This window comes from Mus caroli, unplaced genomic scaffold (genome assembly GCF_978045245.1).
Source record: "Mus caroli unplaced genomic scaffold, Mus_caroli_1 scaffold_19, whole genome shotgun sequence".
Classification (NCBI taxonomy): domain Eukaryota; kingdom Metazoa; phylum Chordata; class Mammalia; order Rodentia; family Muridae; genus Mus; species Mus caroli.
In genome coordinates, this window is record NW_028227274.1 from 1,997,629 (window position 1) to 2,021,433 (window position 23,805).

The 23,805-nt window shown below is 44.5% G+C and overlaps 1 protein-coding gene across 16 annotated transcripts in view; it reads left to right on the forward strand.

The window, feature by feature from the left end:
• Positions 1 to 23,805, forward strand: part of Svil (supervillin) — a 207,326-nt gene that overhangs the window by 74,807 nt on the left and 108,714 nt on the right. For 2 of the 16 annotated variants that reach the window (XM_029472008.2, XM_029472011.2), the window contains exon 1: positions 9,386 to 9,935. The exons of the other annotated variants lie outside the window; for them this stretch is intronic. The gene's annotated coding sequence lies outside the window, so the exon portion shown is untranslated. Of the gene's footprint in view, positions 1 to 9,385; positions 9,936 to 23,805 lie in introns of those variants that run through there. 16 annotated transcript variants of the gene reach the window in all.

A 23,805-nucleotide genomic window follows, 5' to 3' on the forward strand; every position in this document is an offset into this window, starting at 1 on the left:
AGGATTGTAGGATGACTGTTTAATGGAGGGTGTAGCATTATAGAATGATTACGTCTTCAGTGGTCCAAGGATGTAGAATGACTATATCGTGGAGTGTCTAGCAATTTAGAATGGATGTATCATTAAGGATTCACTCAGGAAAATGAACGTACTGTGCAGGATCCCACTTTGTAAAATGATTGTAGAGTTGTGAATTCAGGATTGTAGAATGACTATGTTGTTGAGAGTCCAGATTTACAGAATGATGATACTGTGGAGGGTCCAAATATCTATAACAATATTGCTGCAGATTCTGCTCTGCAAAACGACTGCACAATGGAGGGTCCAATCCTGTAGAATGACTATACAGTGGAGAGTCCAGTACTGTTAACCATGCAGATCCAAAATGATAGAATAATAGTACTTTGCAAGATCCAATGTTCTAGTGTTACTCTACTGCATAGTGCCCAGTGTTAGAGATGACTATACCATGGAAGGTGCAGTTCTTTAACTGGGCTGTGGAAAGTCCAACTCTGTAAAATGATGGCACTGAGGAAGGCCTCCTTCTATAAAATGACTGTACTGTCAAAAATCCAGCAGTGAAGAATGGCTGTACTGTGTATGGTCCAGTACTGTGAAGGGTCCTCTGCTGCAAGATCACTGTACTCTATACTATAGAATGACTATATTATGAAGGGCCCTTTGCTATAGGATAAGTGTGATGTGCAATGTCCAGTGCCTTAGAATAACTGCACCTTGGAGTGTCCACCTCTGTATTGTCAATGGTCCAGCAGTGTAGAATGACTTTACTGTTCTGGATCAAGCACTGTAGAATGATTGTACCATGTAGCATCTAGCACTGTAGAACTGTTGTCCTGTATGTGTATATAGAATGTTTGTAATATGGAGTGTCTATCACTTTATGATGGCTGTACTTTAGAGTATCCAGTGCTGTTGAATGACTAAACTGTAGAGGATTCAGAGGTGTAGGCTTACTGTACTGTGGATGGTACTATGATATAGAGTTACTATACCATTGTATGTAAAGTGTTGTACAATGACTTTTGCGTGCAGGGTTCCTTGTTATAGAATTATTATACCATTGAATGTCCAGTGTTACTGAGTGACTTTAGCATGTATGATCCAGTGTTATGAGTGTTCAGTGTTTTGGGGTGACTACCATGCAAGTTCGAGTGTTATAGAATGAATGTACTGAGCAAGGTGCAGTGCTGTAGAACAAGAGTAATGTAGATTGTACAGTGCTATGAATGACTGTACTTTAAAGAGTCCAGCAATGTGGAATGACTGTGCCATGCGTGGTCCAGCTATAGAATGACTTTATTGTGTACTACCGAGTGTCAATTGCTATGGAATTATTATACCATTGAGGGTCTAGCTCTATGGACTTAACCATACTCTTGGTTGTCCTCATTGTAGGTTTATTGGGCTTCTGAATTGCCATGATGCACCCATCACATGTTCTGAACAGGGCAAGGCTAGGATCCTCTCAGGTTGCAGAATGTGTGCTACCAGCTGGGTGGCGCACATATCTGAGAGCATGCACCTCAGTCCCCCTGTATCCAGTATACATAAGGCTTCTAGTATTCTGAGGGTCTTAGTTAGGGTTTTACTGCTGTGAACAGACACCATGTCCAAGGCAACTCTTGTAAGGACAATGTTTAACTGGGGCTGGCTTACAGGCTCAAAGATTCAGTCCATTATCATCAAGACGGGAGCATGGCATTATCCAAACAGGCATGGTTGCAGGCAGAGCTGAGAGTTCTACATCTTCATCTGAAGTCTGCTAGTAGAATGCTGGCTTCCAGGCAACTAGGATGAGAATTGTAAAGCCCAAGCCCACAGTGACACACCTACTCCAACAAGGCCACACCTACTCCAACAGGGTCACAACCTCCATTAGTGCCACTCCCTGGGCTGAGCATATACAAACCATCACACTGAGTAATAGCACAAGTGCTTCTCTTTTCTGGCAGTCCTTCGGAGGAACATAGGTTTGTTCTGCTCTTCACTCAGTGACTGGTCATTTCCTGCTGGTGTGTAGGCCAAGCAAGGGAAATCATGGTGGCGCTGTGCCTGGTGATGTTGGTAGCTATGTAGAAAGGAGAAGTCCTGACAAATCTTTGCTAGTGTAGGAAATCCTCACTCATTTGGATATGTCTGTCAGCTTTGCCTCACTTGAGAAGAGGCTTTGAGGTTCTGCCATACCATGTCCACTGCTCCAGAGAGACAGAAAGTCCCTATTTTTAGATGTCTAACAGCCTAATTGGAGCATGTCACACTTTGTACATCTCTGGTTACTTGTAGGACTCTTACTCTGGTGTCCAGGAATGCGAGGTTGGTCCAGGCTATGTCCCTGGAGTCTGGGCCAGGCTCACCCCTGGCAATCTCCTGTTTCATTTTGATTTTGAGGCCAGCACTGTCTGGGTCGAGCCTTGTGGCACAACCATTGCTCTGTAGTGGCCACTTGGGAGAATCAGCTGAATTGTTTGTCCAGCCCACTGACTTACAAATGACCCTGGAGTTCAAAAGGTCTTCATCTGTAGCCACTTAAGTTTGTCAGACGCTTTCAGAAAGAGAGCACAGACAGATAGACTCTGCAGACTGCCTGAATGACCGACAAAGCAAGGGCTTAACTGGAAACCATTATTACTGAAGACATTTGTCTTGTAAATACAGATGAATGGCTATGGTATAGACGGCCACAGAGTTAGATCCACACTGATGCATGGATGTAGATGCTAGGAGGCCATGCATGTTCCTGTTAGAACCCTAAGCTCTTTGAAAAAATGAATGAATCCAAGTTTTATCTTGACACAGCAGGAATCAGGATAGTACACAGGTCCTGGCCACGTAGCCTTTCATCTCCTAGAAATGAGCATCCCTAAGAAGATTTCTAGTAACTGCTCAAGTTTATTGCTGTTGGAAAGCAGGACTTTTAGAGTACTGTGAAGGCAGAAGCCTTAGAGAATTGTGCCCTTGTTTTCCCTTTCCTGGTCAGGCTCTAATATCACTGTTATTTTAGAACAAGAAAGAACATAATGAGACCAAGGCTGCTACCCAGAACCACTTGGGCAGCCCTACCTAGTTGGATTTCTGAATTATGCATGGTTGGTGATCCTGAGAAGAAGTAGAAAATCTTGTAGCTGCATTAAGACATCGAGGGGCTTGGAAATGTGCTATCCCTAGAACTCAGATAAAGAGGCTGGATCAAGTAGCATGCAGCTAAAGTGCTTTAGCTAAAGCTAAAGCTAAAGCTAAAGCTAAAGCTAAAGCTAAAGCTAAAGCTAAAGCTAAAGCTAAAGGAAAGGGGAACCGAGAGCATCCCTGGCTGGGTTCACTGGCCAGTCAGCTAAGTCTATCAGCAGCCCTAAACCCCAATTTAAAAACCAAGCTAGATAACAGACACCACATAAAGGATGACACCCAAGGTTGACTTACGCCCATCCTACGCATGTGCATACGCAAATATACCTATCCACACACATAGTAAACAAAAGAAAGCAAAGAAAAGGAGCAGGGAGGAGCAGAGGAAGAGAGGGCAGGAGAAAGGGAGGGAGTGGAGGATGGATGAATGAATGAATCAATGAGTCTACCCACAAGTGCTTTTGATACTGGTGTTAGAGTCTCATATGGCAAGCATTTATTATGTGTATGGAGTGGCTACTGACTCCATTTTTGTAGATACAAAAAGATCATGGGTCCCCTGCTCTTTCAGGACCAGGGAAGGGTTTAGTGGAATTTTAAGGGTGGTGAAGACTTTTCTGGGTGAGGATGAGGGAAAGGCATTAACTGGAGACAGGAGCACCTTACTACAGCAATGTGGCCTGTGTGGCTGCTGATGGTTGTGTGCACGTGACTTGATGGGGTGGTAGTGATGTGGCATGCTACTAAAGAGGTGTGAGGGTTCGTGTGAGTACCCAGTAGATGTGTTTGCTCACCTTTGTTTTCTGCCAATAAGACTGTGTGCTGGGCAATACCTGAGAAGTTCCTCCTAGTGCTCTAAGGACAAACAAGTTCTCTGTCATGAGATCAACCCTAGGCTACGTGTAATTTCTCAAGTATTTATAAAAGACTTTAGACAATTTAATGTTAAAGCTTGGCAGGCAAGGTGAAGAATAGCTGTTACCCACCCACCCACCCAGTAGCTGCAGTTCCTCACAAGTCCACTCTGAAAACCAAAGCTAGGAGGGAAGCCAGGGCATGCAGGGCAGCTCTGGAAGACCAGTCTGGAAGCATCAGGCTGGATGGTGTGAGCCGTAGCTTTGAGGAAGAGCTTAGGGGGCACCTGTAACAGTCCTGATTGACTCTAAGAGGAAATACAAGAAGCCCTCGGCCACACAGCAAGATTCTACACTTGGGGTGGACCTGCCTCCTGGTTTGGGTGACCAAGATGCAGGGTTGAAGGGTCGTCACTTGGGAAAATAGAATTAATTTCCACAATCAGCAGATGCATGTGACACTATTTGTCTTGAGTTTTCTGTTCCTGGGTGACATCCTGGGAGGCTAGAGGGATGGCTCAGTGGCTAAAGGGCTTGTTGCACAAGCGTGAGAACACAAGCTTGGTCCCCGGCATCCATATGGAAAGCAAGCCACATTCATCTGTAACTAATGCAATATTAATTATCTGGTGGTTGCTATGCCCCTGACACCTCTTAATATCTCTCTGTAGGGGTTCTCTGACCCACATTTTTTGGTATAACTCCCAATTAAAGACACAAAAACACTGTAAATTTACACACAAACTGTAAGCCTAAAGTGGGAAGGTTCTGAGCTATTCTAACCTATATCCAAACCACTGGCCCTGTGTTACTTGCAGTTTGAATTACTCACCGGCTTGTTCTGTTCCATGTGTGTCCTCAGGATGAGCTTCTCTTGGCCACGTGCTCATCATTCATAGGCCTCTTGGCAACCCCTCTCCTCCATTGTTTTCCCCTCCTTCTCGTGGTCTCTCAAGACCCATCACTAGATTCCAAGTCCCACCTTCTTCTCCTCTGCCCAGTCATAAGCCCCAGCCATTCATTGACCAATCATGGATCACTGGGGAGCATTCTTTACAGTATAAAGGTCAGTGAAGTGCCCAAAGGTCAGTGAAGTGCACAAAGGTCAGTGAAGTGCACAAAGGTCAGTGAAGTGCCCCAAGATCAGGTTGCAGTCTGGATCAGGGCCCAGAACTCAGCTTCTGAGTACACCGTGCACGGAACTAACCCCAACCCAGGATTGGAGGTGGAGACAAGAAGATTACTGGAGTTTGTTGGCTGCTAGCCTAGACAAACAAACAAACAAACAAACAAACGAAAACAGTAAGCTTTAGGTTCAATGAGAGACCCTACCTCAAGGGAGTAAAGTAGACAATGATAGAGGAGGGCACCTGAAATCCTTCTCTGATGTCTGTCTGAACTCATATGCACACACATATCTATGCACACAGGTATGTACATTTACATAGAGTAAACAAAATAAAAAAGAATTAATACAAAGATGTCATGTCTCTTCAGCCAGTGTCTTCCACTGGGAATGTCATATACAGATATTATGTCTGCTCAGACAGTGTCCCCCAGTGGGAATGCCATATAAAGAAATGTTATCACCAAGTGTCCCAGTGGGAACATCTTGCAAATTATGGAACAGGGTTGCAGCCAGGACACTGCCATTGGCAAAGTCAGTAGATGAATGGAAAGTCGTGTAACAAAGATCCTCCTAGTTCTCTCTGTAGCCTGCTTACCACATCCTTACCCTTTAGTCCTCACTGCCTGCTTACTGCATCCTTAATTTATGGTCCTCACTGCCTGCTCTCTCTTTATACAACATTGTCACTGTGGAAAGTCATGCAAATGAGATTATACATTAACAGTCTGAAATCGACTTTCTTTTGCTCAGCTTGGTTTCTAGAATATCTTTCTAGGTCAATACATGTGCCAATAATTGATTATTTTATTCTATTTAGTAGTATTCGATGGTCTGGATATACCACAATGAAGATTTTATTTCTTTATTTTTGTTTGCTGCTGTCCAGCTGCTCTAGGCTGGGCATGTTTGCTGTGGGCCTATTACTGAGTTCCTTATTCTGCACCAATGTCTAGTTTGCCTTTCTGTTGCTGTATTAAACATCATGGCTGAAGGTAACTTGGGGAGGAAATTTTTATTTGGCATACACTTTCAGGTCATGATTTAACACTGGGGGAAGTTACTTCAAAACTGTGGAGGAAGGTGAACTACTGGCCTGCTCTCTCTGGCTCCTGCTCAGCCTGCTTTCTTACATACAGGTAGTCCAGGGTAGCACTGGCCACTGAGGACTGGGACCTTTCACATCAATCAATGATCAGTTCCCCACCAATGTGGTCACAGCCAGTTCCATCTGAATTGAGACTTCCTCTTCCCAAGTAACTCTTGCTTGAATTGAGCCGACCATAGAACTGACCATAGAACTATCCAAGACAAACATGGGTCTGTGTATATGGAGGCCTGTCTTCTCATCAGTATTTTGAGATCTTGATGGCCATAGCTATGTGGTTGTCCTTAACATGGAAAAAGCCAACTCTTCCATATTTTTCCTTTTCATGGATTTTTTAGCAAATTTTAGAATAAGCTCAAAATTCCTTTGTGTTTTTGATAAGAATTATATAATGCTTACCGATAAGTTTGGTATTGATATCTTTATTATACTGATTTCCTCAATCCATGAACATAGTCCATGTCTAGTGATATATTGAAATCATCTTGGATGTTTTTTTTAAAGATGTTTTGTGGTTTTATTACTGGTTTATATCTCAATATTTTACCTTTTTGGAATGATGGCAAGTTATATTTTACTTATTCAATGTTCATTCTTGATATAAAGTCAGTATCATAAAATGCATTCTCCTTAGCAACGCTGATCTGTTTATCTACTTATTTTTGAACAGTTTCTTCGTGTAGCCCTGGCTGTCTTGGAACTCACTCTGTAGACCAGGCTGGTCTTGAACTCAGAGAACCACCTGCCTCTGCCTCCTGAGTGCTGGAATCAAAGGTGTGTGCCACCAAGCCTAGCTTGATGTATTCAGTAATAATCATTATTGTTAAAGGGGTAGTGATCAAGAACAGTGCATTGAGAAATGGTTACTCATCAAAGATGCTGCAAATACCTGAGTTTAGTAAAACTCAATTCTTAGCAGTGATTTTTAACCCACTTGAGTTTTACATTTTCTTACAACATTTTGTGGGATTCTGGGTCTGGTAAGTGTTTTCTGAGTTAGCCCAAAACTTAAGGTCCTTGTTTAAATGGAGTGTATGATTAGAATTCATTGGGATCTAGATAATGAAAGCCAGAAAGGATAAAGAAGAGACTAGGGGCTCAGCCTGCCTGACTCCAGATCCATCAACTAGAGATTGTGGGGCCCAAAGCAGCAGCCGCAGCTCATGGAGGCTGGGTGTCTATCCAGACGCACAGGATCTTCTTGTAGGAAAACAAAGCTGGGTGGCAGCAGAGACCCAACATTCTTTCCCGTTTTCCTCATAGTTGACATATTCTTTTTTGAAATTTTTATTTATTTTGACTCTGGCTGCAGGACAAGCTTAAAACTGCTCATATAAATATGTATAGCAAAGTGAGCACATTTGTGTACATCTCTAACCCCAGCACTCAGGAGCCTGAGGCAGGAAGTTTGTTGAGTTTAAGCCAGCTTACCTTGCATAGTGAGTTCTAGGCTAGCCTTGGCTACCTAGCAAGAGTTGTCTCAAAAACACAGCAAACAAGCAAAGTCCAAAATCTTCAGAGCTGGGAGATAGCTCAGTGGAGAAGAGCACTTGCCATGCAAGCCAGAGGACCCCAGAATCCTTAGAGCTTAATGTGATAATGTGACTTTTGTGGGTCCTCTAGCCTCAATCTTGAGGGGATGGAGACAGGCAGATCCAGGGAATTCACTGGACAGGAAACCAGTCTGAAATAGAATAAGCTTCAGGTTTAGGGAGAGAACCCACCTGCATCATGGCAGAAGGTCCAGAGCCATAAAGGCACCCGATGTCTTCCACTGACTCAAATGTATGCAAATAGACATACATACCTGTGTATACACAGACACATACTACAAACACATCAGAGGCACTTAAACAGGATAAAATAAACCTAAAGATGAGGGAAACACTAAACGTGTGAGAAAGAACATAAGATGTGAATTGCAACTCAAATTGGATGTCAAATTGTAATGGAAACTTTTGTATAATTGTCATCTGGAAGTGGATTAAAAATTGGCTTGACAAACTCTTTTAACCTTTAAACAAAACAGACTGAAGCCACTGTCCAATTGCTACACCTCTCCAGGGTATCTGCTGTCTGTTCTTTAAATCAGCACATAAAAACCATACATATTTGTAAGGCTATGGTGCTTTGATCCATGGATGGAGTCGTGATATTTAGCTTTTTCATCGCCACAGTCTCCTTTTCTCATGGCTGTAGCATTCTTTTGGTATTTTAACCACACAGCACAGCACCCTCATCTTTTCACCTGAAAAGGGTTGTTTCTTAGGGATCCATAATTTCCTGCAGGGTTAATTAGTGACAGAGATTCTGACCCTTGTTGTCAGCCCTCAGCACTCCTCCTTGCTGCTTGCTGCAGCTGGTGGTCTGGGAACTTGATAGCAGAGGCATACCAGCCGGAGGAGGCCTACAGAGCACACAGCTTTGTTCTCAGCCTGAGACTTAAGGAGCTTTGAGATTTACATGGAAGCTATCTCAAAGAATTGAGACTCACCCTTATCCTTGTAACAGCAGGGATGATTGCCCGGGTAAGTACTTTTGTAAATAGAGTTGCAGTATTTAGTCTTGGTGTTTAAAAAGTGCAAGTGGCTATTTAAGAAGTGGTTGCAATTGGTTTTTTCCTCCTCTGTTTTTAGTGGTTAAGGACTGTCTGGTGTTGTGTCTTGTTAACTGGGAGGATAAACCTGGGTTGTAAGCAAAATGTTCACAGAGCTTTACAAAATACTTCTGAAAGTGTCGTTTTCTACTGATGTATAGTATAGCCCTCTCTATACTAGTCAGTGTAGAGAGGGCTACACTGGTACAGTTTATAAAGGCCCGCGCTACTGTGTGTGCTGTGTCACTGTGTACCCGTCTGTCCATGTGTCCTCTCTTTGTGGTGTTTAGGATCCAGGTTTTATCATGGCATTTTGTTCATTCTGTTAGTTTAAGCCCTCGGGTAAGAGGCGTGTTTGCTCATCTTACTCTGTACTGTCACCTGCTCAGCAACCTGCTGTACCTTTTTAATTTCTCTATAACACAAGCTAGAGACAATGCAGCCAATTGAGTTGCTCTCAGAGTGGCTGCTGGCCAGGCCTGTTGCAACAGCTGATGGCTCTCAGTGTCAGGAGCTATTTCTGCCCCATTAGCTGCTATCAGGCCATAAAAGGCTGGTCCCATGTGGAGTTGCCACATTGCCTCCGATTGTGTCCTCCACGGCAGTGTCCTCAGGTTTCATGTGGATTTACCCAGTAATGGATGACTCTGCCAAGACCAGACTGAGCAAGCGCAGCCTCGAAGACACCAGGGGCCTGGGAACTTCAAAAAGAAGACTCTTTTTATTAATATTTTGGTGTTCTTCCTTCAGAGAAACTCTTGGGATATAGCCCTCACCTATTTCCGGAATCTGGCATCTCAGCACCCTCTGGAAAGCACCGATCTAAATATACCCTGCTGTGAATCACCCCACTGATAAAGGCCTTTGCCTTGTTTGTTGACCACTGATCTTGTGCAGTGCTACTGATCTTACTTGGGAAATGTTGCTTTTTGTTTAGTCTTTAAAGGTAGTATTCATCAAAGAGACTATACTCAAGAATACCCAAGGCTGAATTAGAGGACATAGATGGTTTTTCTTTTTGTTTTTTCTTATTACAACACTAAGGGGAGTGTACTATGTTCCCGGCCCCTCTCACTTAGAGGAACAAGGATTACACAGAAATTTGAAGTAAGTGAAAAATCTTTCTATGTATCTAAACGCAGCTGTGTATCTGGAAGAAGCTCTCTGTGAGCATGATTCCGGGGGAGTTGTTTCAAAGCTTCGCAGTTTTCTGCCAGTACATGCTAGTTACTGACTGCAATTACCCTTTGGCTACCCTGGGCTGTAGTTTAGGGGTTTGGAAAGATTGGATTTTCTTACAAACAAAAGAACCTACTTTATAACACAGAGAAGTTTATTACTGACAATTTGCTTAATGTAACTTAGTAAGTCCTATCTACAATTTAGCATTTGAATTTGGAATTAAAGGATTTTTCCAATACAGGATGTCACTTTATTTCACATCTGCCTGTCTGTCATCTACCTATCTATCTATGTATCTATCTATTATCTATCTATCTACTATCTATCTATCTACCTACCTACCTATCATCTATTTATCATCTGCCTATTTGTCATTTGTCTATCAGTCTGTCTGTCCGTCTATCTGTCTACCTGTTAATCTATTATCTATCTACTCTCTCATTCAATGTGGTGCTGAATATCAAACCCCAGAGCCTCCAGCATGCTCAGCATTTGTTTTTCCACAGGACTATACCCTGGTCCTAACTCATGTTATTAATTCATGTGAAACTGCAAAGGCCTGAGTCTTGTGTGTGCCTTTCTTTGCTTTCAGGCCAGTGCTGCTCAGATTCTGATATCTAGAACAGCTTTGGTCCAGAATCTTAAAAACTCTCAGATGAGACTCTAAGTTTTTCACTGTAGATCATTTTAAAATTTTCCAATAAGGGGTGTTACCATGTCTTTTTAATTCCTGGGGTGAGAGCTCTGGAGTCTGTTCTGTAATTTGATGATTTGGGGCTGGAAAGCAGTGGTGAGGTGTAGAACATAGCAGGTGGATTTGACATGTGCCACTGACAGAATAAAAAAGGTGATCTGTTAGTAACATATGACATAAAGAAGTATGCACAGCCACTATTATTTATAAAATACTTTTAGTGAGAAACACCCCTGGGGAGCCCGCTATTCATCTCCACTGGAAGCTGTGCCATTGGTGAAATAGATTTGTACATACATACCTGCTGCTGCTGTGCAAGGGACTCAGCTGGAAAGGGTCAGTGCTCAATCTGCATGTTGTATGTAGATGCATAGAGGCTTTCTATGGCCAACAGTAGTATCCCTGGCTGAGAAGAACTGTAGTATGAATTGTGAACACACACACACACACACACACACACACACACCGCAATCATGGTAAGGGTCAGGGTGGGGCTGCCCCTCTCAATGAGCCAGGAGAGCCCTCAGACAAGCCTAGCAATTAACTGTCCTCCTAGAAATAGGGCCTCATGTCACCCTCTGAAAGTGAGTAGCTGTGACATAGGTGCTGAGGAGAGGTGGTTTGTGACTGACATTGTTCCTTCTGTGGGACAAGATGGTGCTTGTTAGCTAACCCCCAGAGAGAGGCTTTTAATGGATCAGTTGAACTATCAATAGTTTTAATAGATCAGTTGAGCATAATCTTTGCAGTTTGGTAAAGTTTTGACCCTCTGTGGACATTCCCCTTTCATCCAAAAGACACTTGTTTATCTTTGCCTGTACTTTTGAGACATCTGGAAGACTGAGTTCTAGTCCCTCATGCATACCTTTGAGAATACCTGGGGACATTAAATGCTCTATAGCAGAAGACTTGCAGGCATGGGCAAAGCCTTTGGATTTTGCAAGGATACCCTGGGAGCTGTAGCAGGCAATGGCACAGGCCATGAGCAGTTATCCAGTTGAAACCACCTCCATTGTTGGAACCTCGCTTGATGAACAGGAAACCATGTCCCCATGGGTCTGACTGTCTAGACCCTTTAGGATGATCCTTGTGTTACAGGGTAGGGAGTGTCTTGCCAGGATGACAAATATCTCCCCATCTAGAATGTCCTGGAATTTCCAGGAAAGTTTGCTTGTTCCCCAGGCCTCTGTGTCTGTCTGTGATGTGACCAGCCACCTTGTGGCAAGTCTCCGACCTGTGCTTTGCTGGTAGTGGACTCCCTTTTCTTTCAGCTACTCCTGCATGTATCCAGTCTAATGTCAGAATGTTCTTTGTAAACAAACTCTTACCATGCCATTTCTCACAAGTGGATTTGTCATATTCCTCTCTGCCCTGTGCTACTATCCAGACCCCTCAGCTTCTCTCTCAGGATCCTTCTACTACCAGGCCTTTGCTGACGTCCTCTTCAAAATGCTCTGTGTACCTGCCTGAGAGATATCACATGACATGGGCCAGAGTGTCCTCTTACTATCTGTCTCTGGCTCCAAAGACCTTGACACTAGCTTCTACTGTAGGACTCCTGGTGCTCTACAAATCCTGGTGTCCTCCCTCTACAAGGGAGGTAGGGTACCCAACAGGCACTGGGTCTCAGTACCCTTGATCTTATCTTACCCAGTGGCCATTCCACAAATGTAAGGTGTTTGGATTGGATTGAGTTGTGGCTTTATCAAGTCATAATTTAGCTATGTTCTGTCAGAAGCTCAGGGTATTTCTCCTGGAATATCCCCTGTGGAGCCCAGTGCTCACTGTTATATGGATGTCTTTTCCTCAGTTCTAAATATGCATGCAGAAAGATGTCTTCCTGTTACAAGTCTGACGAGATTTCTGGATGCATGCTTTTGCCAACACAGGAAATTGAGGTACATTTGGCAAAGACAGACTCTTTAATGTTGGAGTCTTGCCTGAGATGAAAAAAAATCACCTGAGTCCTTGACTTGGGTACTTTTCCCTATTAGGCATTGTCTCAAGTAGCATGTCCTGAGAGGGGACTTGCACTATTCACCTCCTCGGGGACAGTAGCACTTTGGTGTGGTTCAGAAAGGTCTCAGCCTCAAAGAGACATTTGCTATGGATGGTTCTGAAGAAAGCATGTGTTTCACTTGGAAAGTCAACCCACTAATCCCAAACACAGTTCTAACCCAGACAGAGCTGGGTTTTTCTGTAAATGTGATGTAGGCCCAGTTCTCCTCTCTGCCTTAGGATTAGGGATTTCCCTTTGCTGGTGAAGGCTTGCTCATTTCTCCAGCTTCCTGGGCATCTCACTCGGACAGAACACTGGACTCAATAGTGTGAGGTCCAGAAGGCTATAGAGTGTGCCTGTCCTTGGTGACTACATCCCCAAAAGAGATTCGGAGAAGAACATAGTGAAGCCCTGATGCCTGTCAATGGCAAGTACCACACAGTGAAATAAACCTACCCTGGCATGTGCCTTCCAGGGCTGCAGTGTGAATACTGCATGGGGGCCTTTCCCACCAATCCAGAGCTCCTGAAGCATGTTACCCTCAGTGTGCCCATTCTACCAGGGAACCAACCACCTGAGCCTTGAAATGGGGGAGGGGCCGGATTTGAACGCAGACCTATGTAATGACACCTCACATCTCATAACTCCTGAATACCAGTGTGGCTTAAATTGTAATAGGAGTTGCCAGCTGTCTTAGTCCATATTCTGGGTAATTTATAAAGAACATATTTCTTACAGTTCATGTCCAAGGCTGTTTAAGGTAAAGAGTGACATTGTTGGGACCTCTGGCAAGGCCCAAGGAGCCTCATGTGCCACAGAACATGTTCTCCTATGACAGATCCACTCTTGGCTACCCTATTATCACATCCACACAGAGGCTTATGTGGCCGATTGCCTCCCGGGGTCCTGCCTACAGTTACCGTTACCATGTGGTTTGGAGATGCAGGCTCTGGCATATGAAGCTTAAGGGATAGAGTGAATGTGTGCAAGAACTACTACCATCAAAGAAAGAAGGGGAGAGGGGAAAGGGAGAGGTGGGGAGAGAGGAAGGGGGAAGATGGGGTTGTGGAGGAGAGAGAAGCCTTACAGACTGCTTTGTCCTCTGGGACCCATTCCTGTGTTCACTGAAATGAAGCTTGGTGAGCCGCACGGTAGAAGGCTTCCCGGAGGCCCACTTCCTAGTTCAACCAGTCCCTCCCATCTCTAGTGCTGTCCTTCCGCCTGTACCTTCATGTGTACCTCCCATCTCTCTAACTTTGAACTTCTGTCTCCTTCCTGGCTCTGTCTCTTTGTGTGGAAAACATACTCAAGTTTCATCCTTCTAAATAAAGCTCCCCTGCTCTCCAGCCTGCTCTCCTGCCAATGACTTTCAGTGCCCACTCAAACCCTCCTGCTCCTCCTGTCCAGCCTTGTGAGCTCCTCTGCGGCTGACCACTCTGTAGGAGCCCACCTCAGGCCTGGGCCAGTGAAGTGAAGAACTTTCTCTGTATTCTTTGCACTTGCGCGCGCATACACACACACACACACACACACACACACACACACACACACTGCCCCCTTCTGTTCCCCAGTCTCTCATATTCACATTTCTATTTTCAGAGCTTTTTAAATGTATTTTAATTATCTTCTGTTTCTCCATTTGCTTGCCTGATCACCTTGGACATGATGCCCACACAGGTTGTCATGTGGTGCAGTCTGGGGAGGTGTTCATGTATGAATCTTAGCTTTTCACTTTGTGAGTAAACTCTGTGTTCTAGTTAGTTGTTTGAACATTTGTAGTCTGTATATCTAGCATTGGTAGAATTATGCATAAAACACAAAATCAGATTCTGAATGGCCATCAGCAGCTGTTATACATACTGCACTGTGTGTGTGTGTGTGTGTGTGTGTGTGTGTGTGTGTGTGTGTATGGGCATATACACAAGTTTGTGTTTGTGTGTGCAGGTGCACATATATGCACAAGTGAGTAACTCTACCGTAGTTCAATATGGAGTCCTCATCTCAATTGCTCTCCCCCTTAGGTTTTGAGGCACGGCCATTCACTGATTCTGGAGCTCATCCAATAGACTCCCTGGCCAGTGACCTTCAGGGACCTACCTGTGCCCACCGCCCCAGCACTAGGGTCACAGGTTTCTATATCTGGACTCAGGGTTCTAAGCTTGTTCAGCAAGTACTTTACTGCCTGAGCCATCTCTTCTGCCCCCACACTGCCAGCTTTCAGCGTTTAGTTAATTGGAGGCTTCTTGTCTCCTGATGGACCTCTGCTTTTGCTCTAAGCACGCAGACTTGTCTGGTCACTTGGGGTCAGCTACGTAATCACCTAACAAAAAATGATTGTATGTCTGAAGAGACATAAAGATTTCAGAAATTGTCTGTTCTAAGTGAATGTTGTATGGAATTTTACTCCATCTCAGCAGAAATACAACACATTCACATGTTTTTGTCTGTTTGTTTGTTTTTGTACATGTGTTATATACTCCACAAAACAAAACATTCAAGCCCAAAGTGAAAAAGGAAAGCGGGGCCTTTCAGCTTCGAATATATTGAAGTAAGAAGTAGCTTAAGGGAAGACATCACTTTTGGAAAGTTTTATATCCACACATTCTTAGTATTGTGGTGCTGCTGAATATAAGCTAATCTTGTTCTACGAGGGGGTGGGTGATCATGAAGTTGAGCAACGCTTGTCCATACTGTGTCTGGCTCATATCATGAGTGGCTTCTGTTACGAACACAAAATGGCATTTTGATTGTTTGCAGATATCGTTTCTGATTCTCAATCAGCTAATTGTATAGATCTGAGTCAGGCTAGACAAGAAGGGGGTTTGGGGAACAGGTGGTGGTGTAGCTCAGTGGTAAGGCCCTCATGAACAATGCCCTGGGCTTTATACCAGCATTGCAAAAAAAACAAAGACAAACCATGAGGAAGAAAATTTAAAATTCAAATGACTTAGTTGTTCTATTACGTAGATGCTTCTCCAACTTATGCTTGTAGTCTTAATTTCTATGAGACGTTCATCTTAGCTAAGGAAACACAGTCATTTGGCTTTATGACTTTATAATTTTTTATGGGAGGTGATGAACTTTTAAACTTTTGCTTACATTAGAAATGTGGTGCTGGTGATAAGGATGGCTGAACACTGTGAGGCGCGTTTTACCTATAGAGGACAAGAGCCTTAGCTCTTCGGTTTGGAGTTTTTGTTGTTTGGTTTTTATTGTGTCTAAGCAGGCTCTCACTGACAGAGCTGATTTGTTTAGAGGCTTCCTGTAGCTTGCTGGGAGAAGGTGGATTGGGGAGCACGCTGGGAATTGATGTGGAGACCGAGGACAGCTCACTTGGGGTTTGCGTCCTGCTTCCAGCAGAGAAACCTGAAATGGGGCAATGGGTGTCACCTCCAGGACTGCCTCAAGCCATGGCTAGGTAGAGGTCACACTGTGACTTTAGAGTGTTCTTTGTCCTCTGGACCTTGGTGGCATCTTTCTGGTGAAGAGGTTCTTACAAATTTCTGTTCTGTAATACAGACTTTCAGAGAGTAACATATTTGATTATTCCTAGGTAGTGGTTCAAGAAGGGATGCAGGAGGAAGTGAGAAATGGCGGGAGGGAGGCTCTTGCTAGGTCTTCCTGTCCTGGGCTGTGTCTGCTTCAGGGTGCCCCCATTACTTGTCTATTGGTGATTCCCCCTTCTTCTCCAGCCCTGTGTGTTGGGACCTCTTTTCCCTCTCTTCAGATTATACTCTTGCCACTCCTTTTGTATACATTCAAATACTCAAATTTTCTTTCCTCTAATCTGACTTTCTCTGTCTTCAGCACTTACTTTTCTTTATCCTTCTGTGAATTACAGCTGTGGCCAGCAGGTAAATACAGCAGGGGCAGCAAGAAAAGACAGGATGCTCTTATTTTCCAAATGGATGGTGACTCTGCTTGGGACACTCACCATCCACCTCTACTTTCTGAGTACTTACATGTGTGAGGGCGGATGCAGTGGGAAGCAGCGAGCTGTGCTCTAACGGATGCTCGCCCACGCGTGCCAGGCTTCTCAGGTGCCAGGTCTGCTACAGTGTAGCACTCACTCATCTGGAGCTGCAGCTTCACCCATGAGCCCTCCCCACCAGTCTCTGCTTTATTTCTGTGACTCGATCTCAGAGCATTGCATCACACACCCTCAGTGCAAGAACCTGCTTGTCCTTTCTTCATGGCTCACATTTTCTGTCTCCTGTAACCCTTACAATTTATGCAGACTCTGTTCATAAGCTTCTTTTTTTTTCTAAATTTGCTTCATGCAAGCAAGAGCAAGTCAGATGCCCCTTCCTGACTTTTTAAATCCGTGTTCTCTCTGCTGGCATAAAGTTCCATTTATAGATGCTGACTCACCATGGAGCAAAGGTTGATGGTGCTCTCATCCGACCAGGGTGTGATAAGCCATTGACTTTACAACTTTCTGACTTTGTTCCAGAGCTTTATTGAAAGTGGAAACAGCTTCACCTGCAGGTTGTAGTTTATTATTTACTTGCTGCAGTTGTGGGAACTGCATCCCTCCTGCTTGGGAGCCCAGTGCTCTGTCATGGAGCAACAGTTCCAGTTCCCTCCTTTGCTTTTTACTTTAAATTACCCAGGCTGGGGCTGTAGACATGGTGCAGAGGGTGAGGCACTGCTGCCAGGCCTGACTGACCTGCCTTCAATCCCTCAGAGCTATATGGTAGAATAAGGGAACTGACTTCCCAAAGTGATCCTCTGGTCGCCACATTGTGTGCTGTGCCATTCCACCCCACCCCTTCTCCCACACTGAAAAAATAAAATGGAATTATTTTTTTCAATTGCCAAAGCTGGCCTTGAACTGACTTAATAGCTCTGAGGAGTCTTGAACCGGCCCTGCTTCGGGCTTCTGGGGAAACTGGATTACAGACATTACAGCTGGAAGACCGTGCTGAGGGTTTTGAAGTGATTTTAGGATGACTTCATTCCCATGAGAGAAATGACTGCATGTCAGCGGAGACTCAGCAAAGCTAGTTTACACCTGAGACATTGGGTCTGCAGGCTTCCTTCACATTTTTCTTTTTAATACCTTAAAAATTCTTCTGGTAACCTCTGACACTAGTTTTATATAAACCATTCCATCCTCCCTGCCTCCCTATGCTGTGCTCCACTCCATCCCTCCCTGCCTCCCTATGCTGTGCTCCACTCCATCCCTTCCTGCCTCCCTATGCTGTGCTCCACTCCATCCCTCCCTGCCTGGTGTGTTTTACTAGGACCACTCTTTACTTTGCACGTTGGAAGGGCCTGTTTGGCTTATGGCTTATAGGGTTATAAGCATTTCATCATTCATCACAAGATAATTATTTCATTAAAAGTAAATTACAATTTATTTAGACACTCAGATGAAAGTACATCCAGCTAGGGACTGAATGCTCTAAGAACTGAGAATAAATTTCCTTGGTATTTTAATGAGTGTTTTCTGAGCACATCTCCATGCATGCTGGCAGGAGAACTCATCACATGTGATGTCTAGATTCACGAGATCAAGTTTATAATCAAAGGAAGATACTGGCAGGTCACCTGCAGCAGGAAAGCCATGTCTCAGATGACCATTGTAAGTGGTAATTTTGTTGAGTTGATGCTTTAAGGAGAGGCCTGTGAACAGAGTAAGGAAACTTGCAATACCCCATAGACCTCAAAGCCTCCCGCTTCCCAAAGGCTCATGTAAGGAGTGGTGGGGACAGCCATTTGTAGGCCTATGCAGTGCATGAGGCCGGGTTTGCAGAGGAAACATCTAAAATGATGTGTTCCCTGAAGAATTTGGGGCTTGTATCAGAGGAATAGTTTGAGGGGAGCACATCATAGGGAGGCAGGAAGTGATAGAGTAGAGCACAGCATAGGGGGGCAGGGAGGGATGCATGGAGCACAGCATAGGGGGGCAGGGAGGGATGCATGGAGCACAGCATAGGGGGACAGGGAGGGATGCATGGAGCACAGCATAGGGAGGCAGGGAGGGATGGACTGGAGCACAGCATAGGGAGGCAGGGAGGGATGCACTGGAGCACAGCATAGGGAGGCAGGGATCCACACATGCATGCCCTCACACTGGGGCAGTTGAATACAGTTTGGTAGGTTCTTTGAGGCCCTGACCACATTAAATGTTCATTCCCACATTCTGAATTATGAATGCAGAGATCCATGCTTCTGCCTCCTCATCACCACCAGTGATGCTTGAGGTGAAAACCAGCCCCACATAGCAGGGCAGCATGGCGATCTGGGACAAGGGAACCTGCAGTTTCCACATTGTCCATATCAGGTGCTTTGTCTAATTTCTTGCTTGGGTTGTGGGGAAAATTGGATGAAACATTTGATGACAGCCTTAGGCAGCCCTACACATTACTTACTTATTAGTCACTCAGTCCAGCTCTTTGGGAGTACTGACTTGAAAAGTCTGATTTAGGTTAGGGGGGCACTGAGATGGGTTAGTGAGGGAAAGTCCTTTCTTAGAAGAGTTATTAATGCCATGCACAGATAAAGAGAACAGTGTATGAAGACCCTGAGAATTGTCCAGGCCCCAGCACAAGAGACAAGAACCTGAAGAGAGGACTTAGAGCCTACTTAGCAGATGTGGGGGGTCTCTTTTTATGCCATTTAGAGAATGGGGCAGTCTCACAGCATAATCCAGCCACACATGTTCTCACAGGAGGGAAAGTGGGGACCGGATGTGAACCACCAGCCACTGGCCACCGGTGTTCCCTTTGATGTAAACTCACCCTGGCTCCTAGAAGTCTCTTAGCTAGTAGGTTGCCTGTTGGTATCTCTGTGAAGGAAGCTGCTGCAGGTGTTGTGGCCTGAGCAAAAGCTGGCTTCTAGCATCATATCCATACACTGCTGGGGTCCCTAGTGGTCATGTGTTACACTGGAGATAGGTGGAATCCTGTGATGGGTGTGTTTGCCTGGCTAGCTGGAGGCCTCTGGCCTTTATCACCAAAGGTGGTGGTGGTAGTTTTCCTGCAAATGTATATAGCTCACAAAGCTGGCAGAGGTATGCAGAGTCAGAAGCCCTGGTGGGAGAACAGGACTCTACACTGTTGACCTGGACAAATATAATGTGGCTCAGAGCTTGCACAAGTGCAAAGGAGGTTTTGGCTCACATTAGTGTTAGAAACATTGCTGCTTTCTGGGAGAGGGGAGACAGAGAGGGGACGGGGTGGAGGGAGTTTAGCTTTTACTAGTGATCTTTAGTATCAGTGTGAGGCCAGAACTGAGAAGAACAAAAGTAATCCTGCGCAGTGTAAGAATGTCCCTCTGAGGGCTGCATAGGATCCAAAACGGTCCAGGCTAGCTGTGCAGCCAAACTCCAAGGACTTAACCTTGACCCCATCAGAGGCTATGACTCAGGGGCTATCTCAATGTCCTTGAAGCCTGGTGGACATCCAATTTCTAGGCGTCCTATTTCTGTGGGAAGCAGCTGTTATTTTTTATTAGACAAAACTGATTAATCCATAGGTTTTTCTCCTCTGCTCGGTCTGTGTTTGCTCTCTTGCAAGCAGCTGCTTCCTTCTTTGGGCATTAACCTTGATGGCAGCTCCCAGACTGAATGCTATCGCCTGTCTCTCTTCTTACTCTTGTGTTTTGCTTTGCAGTTCTGGGGATCTAAGGAGGGCCTCATATGTGTTTGACAAGGTCCCTGCCACTAAGCAACACCCTTAGTCCACAGTCTAAAATGCCCCTTCCCCTTAACACACAAAGCTTTGCTGTGAACTTGTTGCTTTCTGTGGGAGACCCCCCCCCCTTGGGCAGAAGTTCTATCAGTCTGGCTGCCACAGTGTTTTCTGAGCAGTCTCAAGCAGCCCTCCACAGAGATGCATGTAGAGTTACACAAGGCCTACGCTACGTTCCTGTCACTGTTCTTTTCCCCTAAAATCAAACTGGATTAGACTGCATTTCCCCAAATACAAGACTTTCCTGTTTCTTAAAAAGAAAGAATGCAGCAACCTGTTCTTAAGTACAAGAAATAAAAAAGGTAGGGCTAATTCCCCCCTTCCTCAGTTTACCCCTTGCACGCAGAGCCCATGAATACAGGGGTTTAAATGGATTAGTGATTGCTTATCACAAACACTCCAACCCAGCTGTTGAGCTAATGTTGTTAAAATAACCAATGCAGTTGACTGAGTTACCACTTGGCCTTATTTGGTTCGTCAAAAGAGTGGTGAATATTTAGGGACACGGTAAGGAGAGTCATTCTCTCTGTCTTCCTCCTCTTCTGTCCCCTCTTCTCCCTCCTCCTCCTTATCTCTCTCCTCCTCTTCTCCTTCCCTTTCCTGTTTCTCTCCCTTCCCATGTCTTCCTGTCTTCCTTGTTTTCTCATATTTGCTTCTCTTCTGCTGCCTCTTTTACTCATCTGTAGCTAGCAGGTCAAGACTTAACCACACAGCCTTGGATATCTATAAGTCCTCCTGATTTCTGTGGATACCAAGATCATTTTTAAGATACAGATTTGTCAAAGTCTTCCCTGTGGCACACTCATGAACCACAGGATAACTATAAATGAGGCCTAATACAAAACTATAAACAGAAAATATCTGAATCGCTACCCCACCCACACACACCACCTTTGCTTTGTAACCTGATTTTGTAGTTCTCAAGTGTGGACTTTATAGATGACATTGCTGATTTCATTATGGTGTCAAAAAGTTGGACGCCCTCACTAGTCTGGTTTTATGGTATGGTGCTTCTGAAAATAAAAAGGTAGAAATTCTTAGGTGTTGAAATATAGACTCTGATTTCTATGCACCATCAAGTTTTATGGAGAGGTTCTTGTTAAAGTAATTTGGTAATCTCTGTATGTGTGTCCACGTGCATTTCATGCATGCGTCCGTACTGATGAATACCAACCAGGGATGGTTGTACTGACATTTTTGGTTTGTTTTTTTTTTTTTTTTTTTTGGTTTTTCGAGACAGGGTTTCTCTGTATAGCCCTGGCTATCCTGGCACTCACTTTGTAGACCAGGCTGGCCTCGAACTCAGAAATCCGCCTGCCTCTGCCTCCCGAGTGCTGGGATTAAAGGCGTGCGCCACCACGCCCGGCTTGTACTGACATTTTTGAAATAATATAGTTTGCTCTTGGTACTAAGAAGAAAGAACTGTGTAGCATTCTAGTTTAATTTTAGTTGAGCAAAATTTAAAATCAGCCTCAGGTTCTTGGTTATTCGTTAACTCAAACTTAAAATTAGAAATGTGGAAATAACTTGCTTGGCAGTTCGGACTTTCTGAGGGAAGCCATGTCATGTTGTATGTGTGTGCTTTTAAAAATAGATCTCATAGCAGAGAGATAGGCTTCCTCATCTGTATTCCTGGCTGATTGCTGCAGAGGTGAGCAGTGGTCTATCAGACAAGCGCTATGAGCTCACCGCTCTCCCAAAAGGGCTGCATACTAGCTGCATCTGCCTTCAGTTCATCTTTGGTCAAAGCTCTTTTGTTTTAAGCTAAGTGCCAGAGGGTAAACACTCTTGACCCAGACTGTAAATATTTGTCATACATCTGGTTAGTTTAGCTTTTAACTGAACAAAATCATTTTGGCAGAAGAGTCGTTAAAGTTTGACAACCTACAAATTACACAAAATCCTGACTTCACATCCCTCGTTTTCTCACACAGGCAGCGACTGGCTTATGAAGCGTTTTTTCCCTGGTGTTGAAAATGCCCTGAAACATGTATTCTTAAGCCAATGAAGCATATAAACATGGATGAAAAACATGAGCCATGTGTAAATATGTGTGATGTCTTCTGTCAGTCCCTTGAGGGTCATTAATTGGATGCTTTTCCATATTAAGGGGCTCTGTGGAGAGTGGTTGCTCTGAAAACCTAAGAACCTATTTTGGGCCATGTAGGTGGTAGCAAAGCCAGTCCCTGTTGCATTGCCACTTTTGGTATAAACTCCCCTCTGTTGTGCTCTGGAACCTCAGAGGTGACCATCCTTGTTCTTGGAATGCAAGTGTCTATGACATGTCAAAGTTCATTTATGGATTGGAATATGGCTCAGTGGTAGAAAGAGCTCTTGCAGTGCGTAGTAGCAAGCTGGTGTTCATGAAGCCTTGAGTTCCAGCCCCAGTCCTCTGGAGAGCAATGGTATCTAATTGGTAGCCCAGGAGGAGGGGCTCTATGGGCTTTGGGAGAAGCCTTGTGTTTGTGAAAAGGCACAGCAGTTCAGATCTGTCGCTCTAGATGAGTGAGACATGAGTAGCAAGAAGACATTCAGGATTTGCTAGAGAGGGTCCTGCCTGGGCTGGGCATTGTGAGTCTGTGAGAAGCTGTGTTGAGGAAAATGTGGGTTGACCTCACTTTTAGTTGTTCTTTGCTGTGTCTAATCCAGAAAAAAAAAAAAAATTGCTGCCTAAGGCAACGAAGCTGTGCCTGTCTCTTCAGTGGGGTCTCCAGCTGTCAGGGAGCTGTGAACAGGCTGATGTAGTCAGACAAGACTGTTTTCCTTCCCAAAGCTTTACAATACAATGTCAGACTTGAGTGAGAGAAACTGTCAGAAATCTCGTCCTCATCTGTGCTGTGTGAGCAGCTGCCGGGCGTTTTGGCTCCTTATAAAGCATTGAGAGAAGTCAGATGCATTAAACATTCTCCCATCCATCCTAAGGAGGCCTGGCTTAGCCAGGAGGATAAGAGCATTCCTCCCTATCTGTGTTAAAGAGGGCCCTAAGAAGAAGCCTAGAGCAACTGGGACCATATGTCACTGATCTGAAGTTGGCAGGATATGTTTATGTAGCCCGGTAATAGCAACCACTGTTCTGGGACTGGCAACGTAGCTACATTTTAGACTATCCACACAGATAAGTAAAACCTGCTGCTCTTAAGAGAGGAACAGGACCCCCCCTCCCCATGTACTTGCCAGGGAGGACATGTAAACATCATTGATGAAAGTCAGATTAACAAGAGAAAGCATTATACATTTTACTAGTATTTTATGCGCACAGGATTCCTAGAGGAGCAGCCACATTCTAAGAGTTTGAGCTTAGAGAGATAGACAGTGATGTCATGGTAGGTCACATGGAGAAAGCCAATGAACGATAAGGATCCCTTCATGGAATGGGACACATGAAGTGGCCATGGTGACTTATTT